This window comes from Haliotis rubra, unplaced genomic scaffold (genome assembly GCF_003918875.1).
Source record: "Haliotis rubra isolate DU_JTF1 unplaced genomic scaffold, ASM391887v1 Scf772, whole genome shotgun sequence".
In the NCBI taxonomy this organism is placed as follows: domain Eukaryota; kingdom Metazoa; phylum Mollusca; class Gastropoda; order Lepetellida; family Haliotidae; genus Haliotis; species Haliotis rubra.
Genome location: NW_025767493.1, coordinates 471,132 through 485,733, shown reverse-complemented (window position 1 = coordinate 485,733; position 14,602 = coordinate 471,132).

The window sequence follows — 14,602 nt, the reverse complement described above, 5'->3', positions numbered from 1 at the left end:
CACTTGACTTGTCATTTAGGAAGTAATCAACCCCTTAAAATCTGAGGTTTGTGTGATCACTATCGTTAAAAGTGAGTGAGTGAGTAAGTGAGCTTTTTTCGATAATCTAGGATTATCACGGCGAAATCCATGTATCAATGTTTTGAATCGAAGCTTGTTCTGCGGCGCGGTGAGTGAACAATTTAACCACTGGGCTACCCCACCTCCTCTTTCGTTAAACATGTGAGGACTTATATTTGAGGGTCACATCACAACGAACTTTCCATAAAACCATGCCAACAAGATATGGAAAGTGAAGGTCGGAAATAAGTATTTCAATCACGAAACCTCGAAAGGTTTAACACGGGGTATTCCGAACGACGTCACAACGCCTTATTCCACGAAAATAATGACGTCTGTTTCTGGCTTAATTTAGATAAGCGTTTCGAAAGGGGAAAAAGTTTGAGCCATCCAATTGAATTTGAATCGAGATTCAACAATAAGCTGCTTTCTGAATGGCCGATGTCGACTTCTTGTCATATTGGTCGTTTTGTAATGGGATGACCTTAGCTCACTCCGCATGTAATGAAAACCCATACAGGCGATACTGAAATAGCGATGCCCAAAGCTATGGAACAATGAGGATTGGCATGACATTCATATATCCGATCTGCAAAGAAACTGTTTGTAAAGGTTTGAAGCTTAAGAAAGAACGGGAGCTCCCGAACCAAGTACACCCTACCAGGTTAGTCCACATCCAGAATCCAAGTACATCCTTATTCGATCCCCCACATGAGTACAATGTGTTAAGCCAATTCCTGGTGTCCCAAGCCGTGATTTTGTTGGAATATTGCTAAAAGTGGCTTTGAAGCGACACACTATACTACATTCATTATTCAAATAAACCGATCCCCTGGTGTGAATGTGGACCGACAGTCATGACTACTAAACGTTTGCAACATATGTAGTGAGTGAATGGGACTTTACGCCGTTTTATGCAATGTTCCTGCAATATCACGGCGGGGGATACCAGAAATGGGCTTCACTCATAGTACCCCTGTGGGGAATCGAGATCTTGTATTCGGGATGACGAGGGAACACTTGAACCACCGTCCCTGTGAAACAACGATACATGCAAACCCCTCTGTTTGACAGGAGCATTAACATGTATGGACAATAATACAGTGAAACACGATTATTACGAAACCGCGGACATCCGGGAGATTACAACTAGGATCGTCTCCAGACATGTCCACTGGTGACGTGTGCCTGCATGAGTGGGTGAGTGACTGAATGAGTTTAGTTTTAGGCCGCTTTAAACAATATAAGATTCAGTAATATCACCAGAAATGGGCTTAAAACATTGTACCCATGTAGGAAATCGAACCCAGTCTTCGGCGTTACAAGCGAACGCTTTAACCACTAGGCTACCCCACCGCCCCGTGCCTGCTAGAGGACTCGTCTTCCATCGATGAACGTTATGTGCGAAAATACGACAAGCCAACCAACCTGCTCGTAACGATTGAAGTGCTTTGATTGGAGAAATCACGAGTGTATGGTATGCGATTCAAAACCAAACAGATTGGTTTGCTTACATACAGGCTCCCTTGTTTTCCCATTGTGTATTTTCTCTTTGTATCAGTTTGTCTATATCCATATATATTTCTGTTTTATATCCGTTTTGGTATGAAATCATACCTATAACAGCAGATAAATATTTTCACGAGTTTCAAAACAATACATTTCATATAGCTACTTATCAACATTCACCATAGATATTGGGCTTACATTTCACTTCATTGGGGATATTGGATCCGTAATATACTAATCTTGTTTATAAATTATTATACATCAAAGGTACATATCTCAACGTGTGTGGGTGTTTTTCTGATCGCTGTTCGATACAGTCATTATATAAATGGTAGATTGCCGATAACGCATGCATTTTATGGGACTGGCAGTGTTCCGTCACTAAACCTTCAAACTTAACGAAATGTTATTAATCAAAATAATTTGTATATATATTATGCAGGGGCGGATAGAGCTTTTTGAGAAAGGGGGGGTGCACACTATTGAGAAAAGGGAGGGTGCACACTTCATTTTCACCAGAGTTTCAATGGTCATTTAATAAACTTTCAGGACAAAAGGGGGGTGCGCACCCCTGCACCGCCCCCCCCCCCCTTTGATCCGCCTATGTTATGAAACAAATCTTCAGAGTTCGGAATAATGAGATTTCTATCTTGTTACACATACACGCCTTGTGATATGAAACATTCCCATTACACCGAACCCACAAAATTCTAATTGTAAAATTTATACAAATAAATGTAGCTCTTTTTTAAGATAACTTATATATGATGACAGAATTGGTTTCAGAATAGTACATGCGGCAAAACTGAAGGCTTTACACAGCCAAACTTGGTAGTTATAATCAAGCTTGTTTAATCCCTGTTTTATACCTAAAACGTATAACTGTATTTGCATATTCATGGTAAAATATTACATCATAAACATTTATATTATCTGTAGATTAGAGTTGAGTAAATTTATCGATAATCGGAAAAATGGTCACTAGGAAAGATCGTTAATGCTTGCCGATATGATATTTGTGTTACCGATAACATTGTTCATTAACTTTCATGATAGAAAAACGTTTTCGTACACAATGTAGAAATTTAGGACTTTATTCATGGTCTGCGTCTAAATTATGTTCAAGACGTTGTTTTGTTAATAATCCATGCATAAACATGTCACCACTCGCCAGTGATGTGAAATATATTCATTTCTTTCAGACATTTTTGCTTAAAATGACATCTCCTATATTTATCGATCATCGATCGATATTAAGTTTACGATTATCGATCTCTATGATCTATATCGATAGCCATCCCCACTATAGATATATCAATCCGGAACCTTGCTAATCCGAACACGGTGTTTTGACACTGAAAAATACATTATTTAGTAACCCACTTTCTTTTGAAAAGGACTTCCGGTCACATGGAAGCTTCAGAAGCTGAAGAAAGCGCAACAGTTGCTATATTTACGGCTGGGAAACGGACTATGAGACAGACTAAGGGGCGGCCTGAGTCCAAACTCGATTTGTTTACAAACAACATCATACAGCAATAATACTGCTCTATTAGTGAGTGAGTTTTATGCTGCTTTTATCAATACTCCAGCAATATGATGGCGGGTGACACCAAACTGGGCTTCACGCAAAGTGTGCAAGTGGGGAATTGAACCCGGCTTTCGGCGTGACGAGCTAATACTGCTAAAACAAATATATACTTGTGATACAGTCACAATTGTACGATCGACTCTGCTTTTAGTTAGGCTCGCTGACTTGGTTGATACGTGTCATCGTATCCCAGTTGTGTAGACCGATGCCCATGATCTTGATCACTGGATTGTCTGGTCCAGACTCGATTATTTACAGACCGTCGCCATATAGCTGGAATATTGCTGGAGTGCGGCGTAAAACTAAACTCACTCCTTAGAGGGTAAACACAGGCCAATCAGTTTTGCAGATTAAGTTTCAGTGTGACCTTGTTCGAGGTCAATATTATCAAATGAAAACAACGGCAACAAGATCAATGTTGTACATAACAAATATGACTATGTTTTTAAGCTCACCACCTGTCAGATGACTTGTGGGTATATCAGAGCTCCAAACGTACTGACAGATACCAGTCACCATGGATCTGCACATAGGCGTGTTGGTGATTCTTCTCGTCGGACTTGGTAGGTTGCTGACTTGTTGAATATTATTTTAGACGTTTCATTTATCCAGAACTTTGCCTCGATGTTTGCGTCAAACTGTGATATCTTAATGATAGTACATTCTGCCATGCATCAAGAGTCATTCCTTCATGATCTCTCTGTGAAACACTGTGCTTAAAGACATACCAAAATATTATCCAATAATACTAAGTAAAACATCGTTGTTGTTTTGGTTGATTTGTCGTTTAACCCCGCACTCAGCAATATTCTAGCTATCTGGCAGTGGTATGTAAATAATCGAGTCTGGACCAGACACTCCAGTGAACAGCAGCACGACCATCGGTCTACGCAACTGAGATACGATGACGAGTGTCAACCAAGTCAGCGAGCCTGACAACTCGATCCCGTTAGGCGCCTCTTTCGACAAGCAGGGGTTACTGAACACCAATTCGAACCCGGATCTTCACAGGTTTCAGTGGAGAAAGGGAGTCTGGTGGTGAAGGCCAAAGGTGTTCCTATTGTCCAACACACAACTTCGACCCTGACTTCACCTGGACGGATGGTAGAATGGGACCGACTCGGCTGATCACGCCAAGCCCTGTGGCGAGTGGACCAGACAAACCAGTGATCAGTAGCATGAGTATCGATTTACGCAAATGGTATGCAATGACATATGTCAACAAAGTTTGGCGAGCCTGACCACCCGATCCTGTTAGTTGCCTACTGAAGATCAATTATAACCTGGATCTTCACAGGTCAGTGTACAAAATAGTTTCGAAATTTTGCTAGCCATTCGAACTAGCTATGCCTAAAAGTTACTAGCCCACAAACTTAGTCCGAAATTTGAATGTAGACGCAGGTTTCATCTTTAAGCTGCTAATATGATGAACATTTTTATCAGGCCATAATCTTGCATGATTTAAAAGTGTGTTATAACTTAACAAGTCGGAGACAGTGATGTATTTACAAAAGATTTTTATATTTGCACATTTTTTTCAAAGTACAGGTCTCATGTCGCATATAATCAACAAATAGATTGACAATTGCATGCTTTTAACACCTTCAAGAGAATATGTATTATATAGAGATGCTAATATCAGAGTCTATACAGCTATGAACATACATGTACATTGTTCTACAGTCTTTGCTTATATTCAATGTTAAATTTGGACTTGATCCAAAGGAAGTAATGTATTACTAGGCAAATAAGGTATGTAGCGATGTCCAAAAGTTTGTAAATCTATCATATGAACAGGTTGTAAAAGCAACACATTTTGCGACATAATAGTATTGGCAGCAGATTCTAAAAATATTCTTTTGATCTGGTACTATTCCATACTTTCGGTTGTCTGTTTAATAAGAAGCAAAATTATATTCAAAGGATCATTTCGATTTTCCTTTAATCCAAATAGTATGATTTGTGGAGTAAGTTTAATCCTTATTCCAGCATCAGACATGAGCCACTCTTCAATGTTCTTCCAAAATCTATTTATCAAATTACAATCCCCAAAAAGGTGAAAACTGGTTTCATTAGGAGTATTACGATAGCTGCACACTGATGAGTCACTGATTTTTATTTTATGTAAATAATAATTTGTGCCTAAAATATTGTTAATAATTTTCATTTGGAAGCATCTTAATTCCGTACTCTGTGTACATCTAAATGGTATAATGTTATACGTTCTCCAATCTGATTCATCAATGTTAATAGATTCAAGTATGGTTTCCCATTTTAAATTTGAGGCTGATTTCTTGAATATTGGGAGAAGAATGATATGAAACAACTTGCTACCCTTATCAGAACCTAACAGTTTATGAATGTAGTAGGGCACTATAGGCAATTCTAATGATAATGGGTCTGAGTTAAGGGTAGCAAGATTATAATATTGTAGGTGTTTCACACAGTTGATCAGACTTTGATAAGTACTTGGCATTGCACTGAAATGTAGCTACAAATTCATTAAAATCCAAATATTTTCCATCATTATCCAGTAAATCTTAACCGACCTTATTCCTTTCTTGTACCAATCTGAGTAAAAAGGTGTTTCATCACCAATAATTAGTTTGTTGTTGAACCACATAGGAAACGTCAGACATTCCTCTACACGTGGTGATAGTTCCAATAAGGTTTCAATGTAATCTGCCCAAGCAATAAGGATTGTTTATGTTGTCGGCATGTTCTCTTATTTGACTTGGGCCAATTTCAAAGAAACATACTTGTAGTGGAGGTAGATTTACAAAAAAAAGAAGATTTTGGAGGTTCGATCTTTTGTCAAGGTTCTTTTCATCCAAGACAGTTTTTGTGATTGGATTGTTTTACAGATATGTGGTACTTTAATTCCTCCATCTTTATGTGTACAGTACATTTTCTCTCTTTCTTTATTTTGTCAGTCTTTCCACCCCAAATATATTGAAGACAGTCCCTCTGTAGTTCGTCAGGGCCAGTGACTATGGAGATTTAATGGCACGACTGGCTTTTTACTAGCCGCGGCTAGCGGGTCAGTGGCTATTTCACACAATGTCTGTTGTTATGCAGTAAATATGCGGTGTAGATTCGTATTTTTCGTCCCTCCCTGGAAGAGACTACAAGACTATCTCCCTCGTAAAGAAATGAACGTTTGCACAGTGGTGAGAACTCAGTGGTCTAGCATTATTAAACGTGCACTAATCCAGATAGTACACTTACACGCACACGCACACGCACACACACATGCACGAACGCAAGCACATGCCTGCGTTTATACACGTCGCAGTATTAGTACAGAAATCTTGAATAATTACTCGCCTCTTCATCTGTCCCAACCTGACGTGTTGCTACTGTGAGGTGAGGTGAGGTGAAATTGGGTTAACGTCGTGCTTGAGAATATTTCGCTCATATGACGACGTGCATGCATGTGTATATGTATGTGCGGCTGCTTGTACTAGCCCAGAATTAAGCTGCTTTTTATAGTGCTAGCCATCTGAGATACTACGCCGCAGTGAAGTATGAATACCCCACTCAGACACATTATACTGACTCCGAGCCGACCAGTCCTTGTTGTACCCATTAATGCCGAGCGCCACACAGGGACCAACAAGTACCATATTTTAACGTCTTTTGGTATGACGCGGTCGGGGATCGAACCTGCGACCTTCCGCTCTCCGGGTGGACGCTCTAACCACTACACCACGGAGGCGGTTTGTTGCTACTGTGTTGATCTTCCATTCATCCGATACTTCAAACATCTGCGTGTCACTTTTATTTTTAGAATTATCTTTTATGGGTGTAATTAGATATAAAATGTATGTTTTATATTGTAGAAAAACACAACGGACACTAGATCTGGCGTTGTGTCGTCCATTTTCAGGAGAGAAAAACAATACATCAATGTTCTGTTTAAAAACGTAAAAAAGGCTTGGCGTGTTAAAACGTTCGCTTGCTACGCCGAAGACCTGGGTTTGATTCTCTATGTGGGGACAATGTTTGAAGCCCATTCTGGATCATTGCTCCAAACGGCTAAAAAGCCATACTCATTCACTCCCAAACTTTAAAATGATACTTTAAGAAACATACAAGAAAGGAACACACATGATTTAAACCTTTGTACAAAAGCAGATTATTATCATACCCCAGAGATGATTTTTTACCATTTGTAACCACTCTCCCTATGTCATAACCTGCAAGAAAACTCGTTTACCTTTCGGTAAAAAATATGTGCTAAAGTACGAAATATCAGTCAGAACGCACGTATGACTTCAAGAATTCCGGTCAAAAAAGCCTTCAGGAATAATTTTACTTTATATACGACTTGCACACCCCAAAAATTCCCAAGTTGTGAAGTAAATTGGGTTGCATCATCCTGCACATCAAAATATGTGTTGGTGTGTTTCAAATAGCATCTGCAATATTACATATACTGCATCCGAGTTGACAATTCATTTTGCTTGAGTTTACGCCTAGACGAAACCCAGTGTACCTCGCTCCATTTCATCCATAATGGATTCAGCAGGTAACACAATCAGGGGATCTTTAACACTGTTTTAATTAAGATACTGTTGTATCTATGGTGTTGTGTGGTGCTGATGTAGAAGACGTTTCACAGTCCCTCTCTACCCATGGTGTGTTTTAGTGTTCCATGATTGTATACACTGCTTACGATGACGCTTACACTTCTTATGTTGCAGATGCTGAGAGAATCCCACTGAGGATGAATACAGATTGCTGCACAGATAGCGGGGAAAGAAGCAATGAGATCGGAAGGAGAAGTGGAACAGGATCTGGAACCGGAAGTGGATCTGGAAGTGGATCCGGAAGTGGATCTGGAACAGATTCAGGTATGGAAAGTCTCGAATGGTTTATACAACCATCTCAATCAGTCCCTTAATCCTTAAGTCTTATTGTTTCACGGTTGCGTTTTTCGATCACTACCGCAAATTCCCCATTTCAAAATACCATGTGTCAGTTTTTGCGACTTTTGGTATCATCTTCGGTGTAGACAAATGCACATGTCACGAAGATAGTAAAACATTTTATTTCATAATTTAAGGTGCGTCTTGTGAGGATACAAACACCTTCTGCGGAACCTGGTCGATGCTTTGGGAGTGTCAACGGAACCCCAACTACATATTGACCTGGTGTAGGCGCAGCTGTGTTCAGTGCTGACCATATTCTTGCAATAAACCAGGGAGAATAGAATAGGGAGAGTGGTCTCTCCTCGAAAAGCCTCTTAGCGTATGCCTCGGCTCGTCACGTGACCAGTTTAGCCAATATGTCGGCAGCCTAAGTTTTACTATTGCCTGATTTATTTTCAAGAGCTGATTACATTCGCTGAGTTGTGTGACAACTGAAAACCTACATGTAATAGACAGGTCATGTATTCTGTCATTTCATTTTAAGTCAAATTATTGTTATTGGTGTCAGTATTAGTACAGCAGATTTGCAGTAAAGATTCAAGTCGGCATGTTGTAGCTCACTGGCTTCCATTCTCGGTACACAGCGAAGAAAGACTAAATCCTATCGATAAAAACTCCTTTCACAAATTCGTTTAATTTTTAGAAGGGAAATATACCTTTAGTTGAAAGGTGTTTGCAAGTAAAAGTGATAGTTTTATGCTTTCAAAAAAATTGTTAGGGTGTATTTGAAGTGTGTGAATAAATATGACATATCGCCGATCTGATCTGATCCGCCATTGAAATGCTACAGGGCGATGTATGAGTGCTTCCAGTTATTATTCTAAAACCTTCTTTCACATACACCTTTACTTTTTATCAGGAGGGTATACCTTCAGTTGAAAGGTATTTATGAGTAATAATGATAGTTTTATAATTTTAGAAAAATTGTCAGGGTGTATTTGAGGTGTTTGAAAAATATGACATATCGCTGGTCTGTTCTGACCCGCCATTGATGCCTGTGATGCTTGAGTGTAACACTTCTTAAGCTTCTTTCGTTCTTGTTGATCTTAGTATTTGACTAAACTGGAAAGGTCTGTACAACGCTTTGTGATAGTTTTATACGGTGTCGACCCGGGAAAGCCGACTGGTAAAGCGAAAACCAAGGATGTCAGAAGTTGTGCTGGAATAATGCCGATGTGACGTAAAGCCCAACTCAACTAAACTCAACCTTTCTGGCACTCCACGACCAAGCATAAGAAGTAGCGTTTATTATCCCCTCAAAGGCTAGAAATCTCCTTATGCCTATCGATTGTTTTTGTAGATGTTTTGACTGCATGATCCTACCAATCATGTTATATGGTTGCGAGATGTGGGGACATTCAAATCTAGACATTTTAGAAAATATTCACAGGCTATTCATGAAATTTGTCCTGAAACTATGCAACAGTACACCATCCTAAATGCTCTACGGAGAGACTGGACGAATTCCTGTCTCTGTATATATTAAAAAGTGAATAATTTCAGTTTGGTTTAAACTTGCTACTAATGTACATGAAAATAAAATGTCAGCTATAATTCACAATGTTTTATCACAAATGCTAGAAAATAATATGTATGCTTCGCCATGACTTGCTAATGTTAAACGTATTTATTTATTTATTGAATTTCTACCAGGACTACGGTATCAGACGACGACTCACAATTCTTTGTTTTGAGAGTCCCGGGAACGCTAAATTCAGTGTTCACTGTAGCTTGACCGTTCCCGCGAAAGCGACACCTAAATTTAGGAGGTTTGGTCCAGATTTCGCTTTCCCGGGCCATAACCGTTTTAAACTGTCTGTGTTTGAGGGGTGTGTGACAGTGTCAATTAACATTCTTATCAATGTCCATGCCATTCTAAACATGCAGGAAGATATCTGAAGGCTAAAGCACTAATGTTAAAAACGTCTCAAAGTAGATTAAAAAAAAATTGACAGCTGAATCTGCTGATGTTAATACATGTGTTCTAGCGATAGTTTAGTGTTCTCTAAAATGTCTGTCTGTGTGCGTGCGTGTGTGTGTGTGTGTGTGTGTGTGTGTGTGTGTGTGACCGGGGTGTATCATTTATTCTTTCATTTATTCACATATGTATTTATTTCTTTTTCTGTATTTCTTTCAATCATTCACATATAATTCTTGCTCTTGAGGGGCGGTGGAGTAGCCCAGTGGTTAAAGTGTTGGCTCGTCACGCCAAAGACCCGGGTTCAAATCCCTACATGGGTACAATGTGTGAAGCCGATTACTGGTGTTCCCCGCCGTGATGCTGCTGGGATATTGCTGAAAGCGGTGTAAAACTAAACTCAGTCAGACTTGCTCTTAATTCTTGCTATAATTCATTCATTCCTTCATTCATTGTAAAATTGGGAAGATAATTTAGAAATTGAAAGAGTATTATTCCGTTAGTAACCGATACTTTCAGCCTCATATAATAAACTGGCTGAAGTACTGTTAAACGCAAACGGAGGTGCGCTGGGAACGAACCAAGTCACTGTGTGCGTTGGAGCATGACGAGGCACACGCTAATTAGTACAAATGGTAGAGTAAGACAGCGAGTGACCTATCCCTGTTGTAGATTATCCCTGAATAAACCAAACAACATGCTGTTGACTTCAGTCTTCATTTCGTGATAATATTTGTCAGGGTATTTCCAATATGAACCCATTGTCAACCGAAGGTTAGAATTGGTCTTCAGCAACCCAAGCTAGTCGTAAGAGGTGAGTAACCGGGATCGTGTGGTAAGGTGAGATGAGGTGAAATAGGGTTTAACGTCGTTCTTGAGAATATTTCGCTCATATGACAACGTGCATGCATGTGTATGTTTATGTACGGCTGCTGGTACTAGTCCAGACTTAAGCTGGTTTTATAGTGCTAGCTCACTGAGATACCATGCAGCAGTGAAGCATGAATACCCTACTCAGACACATTATACTGACTCCGAGCCGACCAGTCCTTGTTGTACCCATTAATGCCGAGCGCCAGGTAGGGACCAACAAGTATCATATTCTAACGTCTTTTGGTATGACGCGGACGGGGATCGAACCCGCGACCTTCCGCTCTCCGGGCGGACGCTCTAACCACTACACCACGGAGGCGGTCAACCGGGTGGTAAGCTAAAGACTTGCTGGCTTTTAAATGTAGTTAACTGCGCAGAAATTTCCAATATGAATCCATAGTGAGCAGTGACAACCAACCCGTGAAGATCCGGGTTAGAATATATCTTGAGCAACCCATGCTTGTATCAAGAGGCGACCAACGTGATCGGGCGGTTAGACTCGCTGACTTGGTCAACACATGCCATCGTATCCCAGCTGCGTAGACTGTTACAGTATCTGAAAGAGTTCATTAAAAGCGTAATTACCTGGAACTAGTTTGATAGTAACAATGAAAGTTTAACAGGGAAAACGAAAACCGGTTCGCTAAAATGTGAATGTATGCTATAATGTAGGCATGGTTGACATTTATGTTAGTCGAATCTCGCTTATCCGGACACTTGCGTTTCTCACTTGGTCCGGATAAATGAATTTCAGAATATCTGAATCTCGTCAGTTACCTCATCCGCTACTATCTTCCTTGAGACGAGGTTCACGGGTGTCTTGGGTCCAGATGACCGGGTTCCAAAGTATACAGGTGTTACAACGTTGAAAATCATAAGAAAAATTTGGGGTTTTCACACTTTTGCGAAAAGGAGGGGTGCACACTTCATTTTCACCCGCGTTTCAATGGTCATTTAACAAACTTTCAGCACAAGGGGGGGCACCCCTGCACCCCCCTCTGGATCCGCCTATGATGGCTTACATGGGTAACGTTCGGAATAAGTACTCAGACAACAATCAGCGATGAGACCTCCTTACATGTTACACTCGGATCAATCAGTTTTGCTGATTAAAAAGGCGTGACCTTTTTCGAGGTCGTGATAATCAAATGAGAACGACGACAACGAGGTCAATCTTGTACAACACACCCATGACTACGTTTTTAACCTGACCACCTGTCAGGTCACGTGACAGCCTGACATAGATACCAGTTACCATGGATCTACACAAAGGCCTGTTGGTGTTTCTTCTCGTCGGACTTAGGATCGCAAATGCTGGTAGGTTGCTATGATCTGACTCTTTGAATATCATTTTAGACTTTTCATTTATCTAGAGCTTGTTCTCGATTTTAGCACCTAACTGTGATACTTTTATGATACATTCCGCCATGCATCAAGAGTCATTCCGCTATGATCTCTCTGTGAAACTCTGACATACACGACCGACTCCGTGGTGTAGTGGTTAGAGCGTTCGCCCGGAGAGAGGAAGTTCGATCCCCGACCGCGTCATACCAAAAGACGTTAAAATATGGTACTTGTTGGTCCCTGTGTGGCGCTCGGCATTAATGGGTACAACAAGGACTGGTCGGCTCAGAGTCAGTATAATGTGTCTGAGTGGGGTATTCATGCTTCACTGCGGCATGGTATCTCAGTGGGCTAGCGCTATAAAACCAGCTTAGTCTGGGCTACTACAAGCAGCCGCACATACACATACACACGCATGCATGTCGTCATATGAGCGAAATATTCTCAAGTACGACGGAAAACGCAATTTCACCTCACCTCACTGACATACACACCCAAAGATTATACAACAATATGTTGAGAGAAACACGTGAAAATTCAAGAAATCTGAGAATAAATAAGGGACACTACCATGAAGTTGTGTTCCCTTCTTTGTTTCCCTCAGTATATACCAGACAGTTGAAATTTCGGCACGATTTCAGCTTTCAAGCGATGAAACGTGATCTTATAAAAAATATATACATTTATATCTGAAATAGATATTTCAATCATATGTCAGCATAGCTAGCATTGTTTGGGCTTGCATTATTTAACATGTACTATTCCGTTTTAATATGTTGGAAAGTGTTTGATACGAGAACGGAAGACACCAAGACATTATTGTCACACATCGTTTCCTTTGCACCTTGATGTACATCCAATAGGTCATCAACGTTCACCCTCAATTTGTCTTACAAGACAAAAAAGTGTACACAAAAATGACCAAGAATGTCACAAATCAAAACGTTATCACAGTTGAAGATCACAAAGGACGAATACATTTCCACATTGATTCCGAGACAAAACCTTTGTTGCCTTTTCCGGTGATCAGTGTGACGATGTGTCCTTAAATTTACAAAACAACAAATGCGTTTTCGTGTCACGCTGCATAGGTCAAGAACCAGTCAAGAAATCTGGGATATCATTGATCGCATGGTAACGTTCGAGATAAGTGGGGGCAGTTGGGTAGCCTAGTGGTTAAAGCGTTCGCGCGTCACGTCGAAGACCCGGGTTCGATTCTCCACATGTGTGAAGCCCATTTCTGGTGTCCTCCGCCGTGATATTGCTGGAATATTGCTAAAAGCGGCCTTAAACCAGAGTCACCCACTCACTCACTCGAGATAAGTATTCAGGAGATGATCAACGATAATACCTCCTTACAGGTTACCCGCGGGTTAATCAGTTTTGCAGATTAAAGTTTCAGTGTGACCTTCACGAGGTCACGATAATGTAGTAAAAACGAGATCAATCATGTCACCACCTGTCTGGTGACTTCTTGTACATAAAAGCTCCAAACATCCTGACATAGTTACCAGTCACCATGGATTTGCACATAGGTGTGTTGGTCTTTCTTCTCGTCGGACTTAGCATCGCAAATGCTGGTAGGTTGCCGACTCGTTAACTATTATTTTAGTATGTCATTTATCCAGAGCTTGGCCTCGATTTTAGCGCCAAACTGTGATACCTTTATGATACATTCTGCCATCATGATGGGTCAAGACTCCTTCTGCTAAGATCTCTCTGTGAAGCACTGCTGTGAAATACACCCCCCAAATTATATAAATAAAATTATCAGACAGTTTAAATTTCGGCATGTTTTCAGCTTCCAGGCAATGATTTTGTCAAGATACTATTTTTTATCTAAAATAAATATATAGTTTAATCATATGTTAGCATAGCATTAATAACCCAACAGAGAACAGATACCCGAAGAATGTTTGTTTTCTGAGTGAGACATCGTTGTTTTTATGAGTTTTGTTTTACGCCGCTTTTAGCAATATTCCAGCAACATCACTGTGGGAGACACAAGAAATGGGCTTCACACATTGTACCCATGAGGTGAATCGAACCCCGGTTTCGACGTGACAAGCGAACGCTTTAACCATTAGGCTACACCAAAACACACACACACCCTACCCCCGCCAGATATTTTAGTGACGGTATGTTAATGTGAGAGGAAAGCAAAATGCTGCACTGTGCTACCCCACCGCCCCTGTTATGGAGTAGATGTGTGGGGTAGGTACGATGTATCGATCCCTATCGTCCCATCATGTGATGTTGCAGCGTGTCACGGGAACGTGTTTTAAGCGTGACTGATGAACTTGTGTCATGTTGGCGTTGTTCTTGTATTGCTGAAATAATGCCGATGTCACGTACAACCCTAACACATCATCA